We start from the raw sequence: 10,879 nt of genomic DNA, 5'->3' as shown, positions 1-10,879 counted from the left end.
ATAACCTGTTCTCCAAAATAACCCCTAAGAGGTGTCAACACAGTATGTATTATTTAGTGGAGAAATAAGTATCTAAGTGAAAACATAAAACCAAAGTAAAGTCCCAAGAACCAAGGATCTTTGCTAATCCAGGAGTCTCCAGCATGCCTCAGTGAGGAGCCTCACGTTCTGCATCTGAAAATCACAAAATCCGCATGGGTGAGACTCAGAGGTTCTCAGTATGGTAACAGTACCCACATATCTAACATGTAATGTCCTGGGAAAACCGAAGGCAATCCTAGAACTTCCAACAGCCAACAGATAAATCAAAGCTTATAAATAGACTAAACCATAAATGACAACTGACTAAAGATCTTCAGTATAACTAATACTTCCCTTTCCAAATCCTTCATACCTCCCAACCACCAGTAGTAATATAATATGGCAAACACAATTATATCAGACAAGGAGATATACAAATAGGAAATAGATACGACATTTAGACAATTAGCAAGTAATATGCAATCAATTAGGCAATTCCAAACAATTCACATAATATCCATATGATGTATGCCTGTCCTAATGGCTGATGAGTCTCATCTGTCGGTTATAAAGCCAACCCGAAAAGTCCAGGTAGCTAACCATTGGACTGTTCCTCTGTCGTGCATCTCCAACTCGAGTTATTCACAACATAAATCATAATTCATATCCAACACCCTCACTGGTGTATATTCACGGGGGAAAGCTCATCCGGAACTTTCACAGTGTTTGGCCACACTTACGACAAAGGGTCAGTGGAGTATCGAGTCTCCACCTGGAGCACATGGTGGCTAGCCACTACTTTCTCCCAAGAAAACTCGTATCTTAGATAGTGGAAGTGCAACATTCACATTTCATTCAATAAGCATATATGTAATCATACTCAGCCATAATTCAATAATGGCTCAGCCATAATTTGACAATAACTCAGCCATTCGGCTCATAATTCAATCCATAACCAGCCAATTCATTAACAATCACAGCCCTTCGGCTCATGGCATATAAAGCACTTCCACCACCATCCTCCGTATCTCATACAATCATTGTTGATCATCATTGATCATTAATTCTCCCCTTTCTTCATTCACAAGTTACCACATTTCCTAGCTTCTTCTCATTGCCAGGCATATCATAAGATTTTAAGACATAAAGGGGTGAGATCGGAGGCTTAGAAGTATGAAATTTGGTTTTGAAAACTCAAAAATTAGCCTTGGAGTGAAAATAGGGTCCCGCATGCGCGTCGCCCACGCGCATGCGTGGAAAGCCAAAAAGTATCGTGACGCGTATGCATCGTCCATGCCTGCGCGTACGCATAGGTGCGTTTTGTTCCCCACGCACAAAACCAGCGCAATTCCCACACAACTCTTGGGAAATTTGGCTGGGCAATTAATTCAGCACATCGACGCGTACGCGCCGGTCAGTCGCACGTGTGGGTAGTGAACATTTGAAAACTACGCATGCTCGTCGGCCACGCCTATGCGTCAGAGTACGTTCTGCCAAAAACTTTACTAAGTTAAAACGCTGTAGAATTCACAGTTTCAAACCCCAATCTTCTGACGGGCATAACTTCTCCGTTTCAAATCATTTTTCACCCAATCTTCGAACGGCATAAACATCCCAGATCCATTTCATTTCTAAATAAGTTTGGCACAATTCAAGGATCCGAAGTCTAATTTATGGTCCGCCAAAGTATGCCCAAAAACCACATTTTCATACAAAACCACAAGGTGCCATTTTCAAAACAAACCAATTCCAACCCTTTTCAAAATCAACCAAAACATGCCAAAAATCAACCTCAAGCCTCCTCAACTCATATGTTAACATTTTTATCAAAAACCACAAATCACCAACCCATCATTTTAACCAATCTCAATCTAATAACTCAAACACATTATCACATCATACATCCTTCCTCATACCAATTTCCAACAACACTATTTCCAATCAACCATCATTACATACAATCAATATCATTCTCACCATCAACATGGTTTCACCCACAATTTAACCTCAACCAATCATTAAACATATCTCAAAACATGCATACCTCTCATGCATCATACCATCATAATACCAATTTTTTCAATATTCACATACATAACCACACAATTTATTTCAACCATTCAACAACACCAACCATTCAAATCCTATCTTTGGACCTCTAGCCTAAGTTTTCACACCACATTACATTTTAGATATAGGAAACCGAGACCATACCATAGCCGATTTCCTCGCTCAACCCGGAGCACTTCCAAATTACTTTTGCACAAGCTCTCAAGGCTTTAACACCTCCAAGAATAGATTTTTAGCACACCAAAGTCCTTTTCCAAGCTTTCCAAAATCTCAATCAAGCTTCAATATTCATATACACACTACCTAAGCCACAATTATCATATCCAAACACAATAACTCAATACCCAAACATCATAAACCCATAAATTCCACTAGGGTTGAGAATCTTACCACACCCAAGGATCAAGGAGACAAGATTAAGCCTCTCTTTCAAGCTAGTTAGATCCTATAATATCAAAGAGCCAAAAATCTCAACACCGGCTCGACTCCATGCCACTTTGACTAACGAAACCTCTTTTCCACGCAACCGTTTGATACTCGTATCGTCAATTCTGACCGGAACCACTGGAAGCATCAAATCTTCTTTTAACTGAACAGATTTAGGTTCTAGCACATGGCTAGAATCAAGCGTATACTTCCAAAACTGCGACACGTGAAACACGTCATGCAGGTTCGAAAGGTGGGGTGGTAGAGCCATCCGATACGCCACTGGTCCAACCCTCTCCAGTATCTGGAATGGACCGATGTATCGAGGATTCAACTTCTTCGCTTTGATTGCCCTACTTACTCCTGTGGTTGGAGTAACTTTAAGGAAAACATGGTATCTTTTAAATGTCGGGTCCTCGTAAATAAACAAAGGGTCAAACTCATAGAATATTACTTTCATCTCCTTTTAAAGGGAGTGAGAAGGGGTAAGAATTTGAGAGTTTTTAATGGTCGGGGTTGTTATTTAAATTCATTATTTTTGTATTATTACTAGTCGATAGTGCTTGATCATAAGATATAAGAATAACAGATAACAAGAAACACAGAGTAATAGTAAATAAATAGGGAATGTAGAAGTGAAAACAACAAGTAAACACACACAAATACATAAAGTATAACAGAAAAATATGTGACAAACAAGTATGATGCATGTCTGATCCTAGTGCAGGTCATGAGCTCAAGTGTCGGTTTCTACCTGCCCTCGACATAACCCAGTAGCCGGTCAGGGTAAGGCTTTTCCAAAGCAAAACCAAATTAAGCATGTTGGCAATATCTCTGTAAGCAACTCTCTTACAGGAACAGCTCTGAGGCTGAGTATTCATGTCATACCTCTGTAAGTGACCACGCCTTACAGGAACAGTTGTTATTTGAGTGTGCATATTTGTTTGGTTTGCCTAACTGTATATTTCTATGTAACTGCTAATTGTAATACCTGCTATAATTGTTCTCTATTTGTGTTTGATTATTGTTTGTGTTTGCTATCATTGAGAGACATGAGACTTGAGATTAAGGATGATTTATGACTATAAGAATGAATGAAATCAGTGGTAGTTTAGAATATGCTAAACTCAGCGAATTAACCTCGTATTGATTACTAATTTTGACTAATATTACCAAACTAAATATTGAATTAATGAATTAAACAAACATGATATTGAGAGTAATGACGATTGATTAACTGTGAGATTGGATATAAAAATGCTAAGATGTATTGAGAAGAACTGAGATTAGAAATCACTGGTATAGTTGAGAATTTAACATATTGACCCTGTTTGGACTAGAAAGAATTTTAGGCTTGAACTTTATGAGTTTGGAGATTAGGATTATTGATGAGCGGATAATTTATACGCTTTTTGGCATTATTTTTAGATAGTTTTTAGTATAATCTAGCTACTTTTAGGGATGTTTTTATTAGTTTTTATGCTAAATTAACATTTCTAGACTTTACTATGAGTTTGTGTGTTTTTCTATGACTTCAGGTAATTTCTGGCTAAAATTGAGGGACCTGAGCAAAACTCTGATAAGGAGGCTGACAAAGGACTGCTGATGTTGTTGAAATCTGACCTCCCTGCACTCAAAATAGATTTTCTGGAGCTACAGAACTCCAAATGGTGCACTCTCAATGGCGTTGGAAAGCAGACATCCAGATCTTTCCAGCAATATATAATAGTCCATATTTTATTCGTGATTAGATGATGTAAACTGGTGCTCAATGCCAGTTCCATGTTGTATTCTGGAGTCAAACGCCAGAAACACGTCACGAACCAGAGTTGAACGCCAGAAACACGTTACAACTTGGCGTTCAACTCCAAAAGAAGCCTCTGCATGGAAGTGGATTTCTGCATCAATTACTTACTTCTGTAAACCCTAGTAGCTAGTCTAGTATAAATAGGACTTTTTACTATTGTATTCAGTGTCTTTGATTGTATTTTTTTATCTTTTGATCATGTTTGGTGGCTGGCCATTCGGCCATGCCTGGACCTTTATCACTTATGTATTTTTAACGGTGGAGTTTCTACACACCATAGATTAAGGGTGTGGAGCTCTGTTGTACCTCAAGTTTCAATGCAATTACTACTATTTTCTATTCAATTCCGCTTGTTCTTATTCTAAGATATTCGTTGCACTTCAACATGATGATTGTGATGATCCGTGACACTCATCATTATTCTCACCTATGAATGCGTGACTGACAACTACTTTCGTTCTACCTTAGACCAGGCACATAACTCTTGGATTCCTTAATCAGAATCTTCGTGGTATAAGCTAGATTAATGGCAGCATTCATGAGAATCTGGAAAGTCTAAACCTTGTCTGTGGTATTCCGAGTAGGATTCCGGGATTGAATGACTGTGACGAGCTTCAAACTCGCGATTGTTGGGCGTGATGACAAACGCAAAAGAATCAAGGGATTCTATTCCAACATGATAGAGAACCGACAGATGATTAGCCGTGCCGTGACAGAGCATTTGGGCCTTTTTCACTGAGAGGATGGGATGTAGCCATTGACAACGGTGATGTCCTACATACAGCTTGCCATGGAAAGGAATAAGAAGGATTGAAGGAAGACAGTAGGAAAGTAGAGATCCAATAGGGACAAGCACCTCCACACACTTATCTGAAATTCCCAACATTGAATTACATGAGTAACTCTATCTTTATTTTCTGTTTTATTTATTATTCGAAAACTCCATAACATTTACTATCCGCCCAACTGAGATTTACAAGATGACTATAGCTTGCTTCATACCAACAATCTCCGTGGGATCGACCCTTACTCACGTAAGATATTACTTGGACGACCCAGTGCACTTGCTGGTTAGTTGTGCGGAGTTGTGACTAAGTGTGATTCACGTTTGAGAGCGCTACCAACTTTTTGGAGCCATTGTTGATGATCGCAATTTCGTGCACCAAGTTTTTGGCACCGTTGCTGGGGATTGTTCGAGTTTGGACAACTAACGGTTCATCATGTTGCTCAGATTAGGTAATTTTCTTCTTATTTTATTTTGAAAAAGTTTTCAAAAATCTTTCAAAATTTTTCTTTTCTTTGTTTTCATTTTTTCCAAAAATTATTTTCGAAAAAAATTATTTAAATTATTCTATGATTTCAAAAGTTTTCAAGAATGAATTCTAGAGTTTCATATAACACGTTTTATTTTGGCTGGCTATTAAGCCATGTCTAATTCACAAGATTTTGATTGAGGACTTTGGATTCATTACTTCCTTTGTCCTATATGTTTTTCGAAAAATATAAAGTAAAATCCAAAAAAATAATAAAATTATAAAAATAAAAAATATTTTTGTGTTTCTTGTTTGAGTCTTATGTCATGTTTTAAGTTTGGTGTCTATTGCATATTCATTTTGTTCTTGCAATTTTCGAAAATTCATCCATTCATAGTGTTCTTCATGATCTTCAAGTTGTTCTTGGTAAGACTTCTTGTTTTGATCTTGATAATTTCTTGTTTTGTGTTCTTTGTTGTTTTTTATATGCATTTTTGCATTCATAGTGTCTAAGCATTGCAAATTTCTAAGTTTGGTATCTTGCATGTTTTCTTTGCATAAAATTTTTTTTCAAAAATATGTTCTTAATGTTCATCATGATCTTCAAAGTGTTCTTGGTGTTAATCTTGACATTCATAGTGTTCTTGCATGCATCATGTGTTTTGATTCATAATTTTCATGTTCTGAGTCATTTTTTATGTTTTTCTCTCTCATAATTAAAATTCAAAAATCAAAAAATATCTTTTCCTTTTTTCTCTCAAAATTTCGAAAATTTGGGTTGACTTAGTCAAAAAATTTTTAAAATTAGTTGTTTCTTGTAAGTCAAGTCAAATTTTCAAATTTTAAAAATCTTATCTTTTTAAAACTTTTTCAAAATTCAAATCTTTTTTCATTTTTCTTTCATGATTTTCAAAAATTTTAAAAATTATTTTTCAAAATCTTTTTCTTAATTTTATTTCAAAATTTTCGAAACTTAACTAACAAGTAATGTGATTGGTTCAAAAATTTGAAGTTTGTGACTTTCTTGTTAAGAAAGGTTCAATCTTTAATTTCTATCTTTTCAAACATATCTTTTTAAACATATATTTTTCAAAATCAATTTCAAAATCTTTTCTAACTTCTTATCTTTTCAAAATTGATTTTCAAATCTTTTTTTTTCAATTAACTAACTAACTTTTTGTTTGTTTCTTATCTTTTTCAAAACAACTTAACTACTTCTCCCTCTCTAATTTTCGAAAATATCTCACCCTTTTTCAAATTTATTCTTAAATTAATTAATTGTTTCAATTTTTAATTTTAATTTTATTTCTTATCTTAATTCTCGAAAATTATTAACTCCTTTTCAAAAATTATTTTCGAAAATTTTTCCCTCTCTCATCTTATTCTATTTATTTATTCGAAATTCTTTCCCTCTCCTCTTCTTCTATTTATTTATTTATTTACTAACACTTCTCTTCACCTCTCTTCATCTCAAATTACTACCCCTATCCTCACCCTTCTGTTTGAATTCTCCTTTCTTTATTCCCTTTCATCTTCTACTAACAATAAGGAACCTCTTTACTATGACATAGAGGATTCCTCTTCTCTTCTTTTCTTGTTCTTTTCTCTTTCATATGAGCAGGAATAAGGAAAAAGGCATTCTTGTTGAAGCTGACCCTGAACCTGAAAGGACTCTGAAGAGGAAACTAAGAGAAGCTAAATTATAACAATCCAGAGATAACCTTGCTGAAATTTTTGAACAAAAAAAGGAGATGGCAGCCGAACCCAACAACAATAATGCAAGAAGGATGCTTGGTGATTATACTACACCTACGTCCAAGTTTGATGGAAGAAGCATCTCAATTCTTGCCATTCGAGCAAACAATTTTGAGCTGAAACCTCAATTAGTTACTCTAATGCAACAAAACTGCAAGTTTCATGGACTTCCATCCGAAGATCCCTACCAGTTCTTAACTGAGTTCTTGCAGATCTGTGAGACTGTTAAGACTAATGGAGTAGATCCTGAAGTCTACAGGCTCATGCTTTTCCCTTTTGCTGTAAGAGACAGAGCTAGAGCATGGTTAGACTCTCAACCTAAAGATAGCCTGGACTCCTGGGATAAGCTGGTCACGGCCTTCTTGGCTAAGTTCTTTCCTCCTCAAAAGCTGAGCAAGCTTAGAGTGGATGTTCAGACCTTCAAACAAAAAGATGGTGAATCCATCTATGAAGCTTGGGAAAGATACAAGCAGATGACCAAAAGATGTCCTTCTGACATGTTTTTAGAATGGACCATGATAGATATATTCTATTATGGTCTATCTGAGTTCTCTAAGATGTCACTGGACCATTCTGCAGGTGGATCCATTCACCTAAAGAAAACGCCTGCAGAAACTCAAGAACTCATTGACATGGTTGAAAATAACCAATTCATGTACACCTCAGAAGATGTGAGTTCTTGAAATTGATGCTCTGAATACCATATTGGCTCAGAACAAAATGTTGTCTTCAACAAGGCTTTAATAATGGTGGAAGAAATAGGCTCAGTAATATCAAGCCTTATCCATCATCTTCTCAGCAATAGACAGAGAATTATGAACAAAGTACCTCTAACTTAGCAAATTTAGTCTCTGATCTGTCTAAGGTCACTTTAAGTTTCATGAGTGAAACAAGGTCCTCCATCAGAAATCTGGAGGAACAAGTAGGCCAGCTGAGTAAGAAAATCACTGAAACTCCTCTTAGTACTCTCCCAAGCAATACTGAAGAGAATCCAAAAAGAGAGTGCAAGGCCATAGATATAATCAACATGGCCGAACCTAGAGAGGAAGGAAAGGACGTGAATCCCAATGAGGAATACCTCATGGGACGTCTCTCAAGCAAGAAGGAGTTCCCTATTGAGAATCCAAGGGAATCTGAGGCTCATATAGAGACCATAGATATCCCATTAAACCTCCTTCTGCATTCATGAGCTCTGAAGACTATTCTTCCTCTGAAGAAGATGAAGATGTAACTGGAGAGCAAGTTGCTCAATATCTAGGAGCTATCATGAAGTTGAATGCCAAGTTATTTGGTAATGAGACTTGGGAAGGTGAACCTCCCTTGCTCATCAGTGAACTAGATACATGGGTTCAGCAAACCTTACCTCAAAAAAGACAAGATCTTGGCAAATTCTTAATATCCTATACCATAGGCACCATGACCTTTGAAAAGGCTCTGTGTGACCTGGGGTCAAGCATAAATCTTATGACACTCTCTGTAATGGAGAAGTTGGGGATCATTGAGGTACAACCTGCCATATTTTCATTACAATTGGCAGACAAGTCAGTAAGACAAGCTTATGGATTGGTAGAGGACGTGTTGGTAAAGGTTGAAGGCCTTTACATCCCTGCTGATTTCATAATCTTAGACACTAGGAAGGAGGAGGATGAATGCATCATCCTTGAAAGACCTTTCCTAGCCACAGTAGGAGCTGTGATAGATGTTAACAGAGGAGAATTAGTCCTTCAATTGAATGGGGACTACCTTGTGTTTAAGGCTCAAGGATCTTCTTCTTTAACAATGGAGAGAAAGCATGAAAAGCTTCTCTCAGTACAGAGTCAAACAAAGCCCCCACAATTAAACTCTAAGTTTGGTGTTGAGAGGCCACAGTCAAACTCTAAGTTTGGTGTTGGGAGTCTACAACATTGACCTGATCACCTGTGAGGCTCCATGAGAGCCCACTGTCAAGCTATTGACATTAAAGAAGCGCTTATTGGGAGGCAACCCAATTTTTTGTTTATCTAATTTTATTTTATTTTCATTGTTCTTTTATGTTTTATTAGGTTCATGATCATGTGGAGTCACAAAAAAAATATTAAAATTAAAAACAGAATAAAAAATAGCAGAAGAAAAACCACACCCTGGAGGAAGGACTTACTGGCGTTTAAACGCCAGTAAGGAGCATCTAGCTGGCGTTAAATGCCAGAACAGAGCATGGATCTGGCATTGAACGCCAGAAACAAGTAGCATCATGGCGTTTAAACGCCAGGAATATACCCTGAGGAGAGCTGGCGCTGAACGCCAGAAACAAGCATGGAACTGGCGATCAATGCCAGAAACATGCTGCAGTTGGGCATTGAACGCCCAGAACATGCATCGCCTCGGCGTTTAAACGCCAGAATTGCATGCAAAGCCATTGTACATGCCTAATTGGTGCAGGGATGTAAATCCTTGACACCTCAGGATCTGTGGACCCCACAAGATCATCTCAGGATCTATGGACCCCACAGGATCCCCACCTACCATATTCTCCCCTCTTCTCAACATTCATCCTCTCTTTTCGATAAACACTCTTCCCCAAAACCCTTCACCAATCACCTCAATCTCTCTTCCCAATTACCCCCTTCACCATTCACATCCATCCACTTTTTCCCACAAACCCCACCTACCTTCAAAATTCAAAATTTCTTTCCCACCCAAACCCACCCTAAATAGCCGAACCTACTCCCTCTCCCCTCACTATATAAACCCCTCTATTCTCCTTAATTTTCACACAACACAAATCCCTCTCCTATACCTTGGCCGAATACACATTTTTCTACTCTCCTCCATATTTTCTCTTCTTCTTTTTTTTTCTTTCTTCTCTTGCTCGAGGGCAAGCAATATTCTAAGTTTGGTGTGGTAAAAGAATAAGCTTTTTGTTTTTCCATTACCATTGATGGCACCTAAGGCCGGAGAAACCTCTAGAAAAGGGAAAGGGAAGACAAAAGCTTCCACCTCTGAGTCATGGGAGATGGAGAAATTCATCTCCAAAGCCCATCAAGACCACTTCTATGATGTTGTGGCTAAGAAGAAGGTGATCCCTGAGGTCCCTTTCAAGCTCAAGAAAAATGAGTTTCTGGAAATCCGACATGAGATTCAAAGAAGAAGTTGGGAAGTTCTGACCAACCCCATTCAACAAGTCGGAATCTTGATGGTTCAAGAGTTCTATGCCAATGCATGGATCACTAGGAACCATGATCAAAGTATGAACCCGAACCCAAAGAATTATCTTACAATGGTTCGGGGGAAATACTTAGATTTTAGTCCGGAAAATGTGAGGTTGGCGTTTAACTTGCCCATGATGTAAGGAGATGCACACCCCTACACAAGAAGGGTCAACTTTGATCAAAGGTTGGACCAAGTCCTTAGGGACATATATGTTGAAGGAGCCTAATGGAAAAGAGACTCCAAAGGCAAGCCGGTTCAATTAAGAAGACTGGACCTCAAGCCTGTGGCTAGAGGATGGTTGGAGTTCATCCAACGCTCCATCATCCCCACTAGCAACCGATCTGAAGTTACTGTGGAT

General features: G+C 37.8%; 1 non-coding gene across 1 annotated transcript; it reads right to left on the bottom strand.

Annotated features, from left to right (window-relative positions):
• Positions 1-7,727: 7,727 nt before the first annotated feature.
• Positions 7,728-7,831, bottom strand: LOC127742014 (small nucleolar RNA R71). The gene has a single exon (XR_008003201.1). It is a non-coding gene; the product is annotated as a small nucleolar RNA R71 (small nucleolar RNA).
• Positions 7,832-10,879: the final 3,048 nt, after the last annotated feature.

This window comes from Arachis duranensis, chromosome 9 (genome assembly GCF_000817695.3).
Source record: "Arachis duranensis cultivar V14167 chromosome 9, aradu.V14167.gnm2.J7QH, whole genome shotgun sequence".
NCBI classification, from domain to species: Eukaryota; Viridiplantae; Streptophyta; class Magnoliopsida; order Fabales; family Fabaceae; genus Arachis; species Arachis duranensis.
This window is presented reverse-complemented; position numbering and strand designations above follow the sequence as displayed.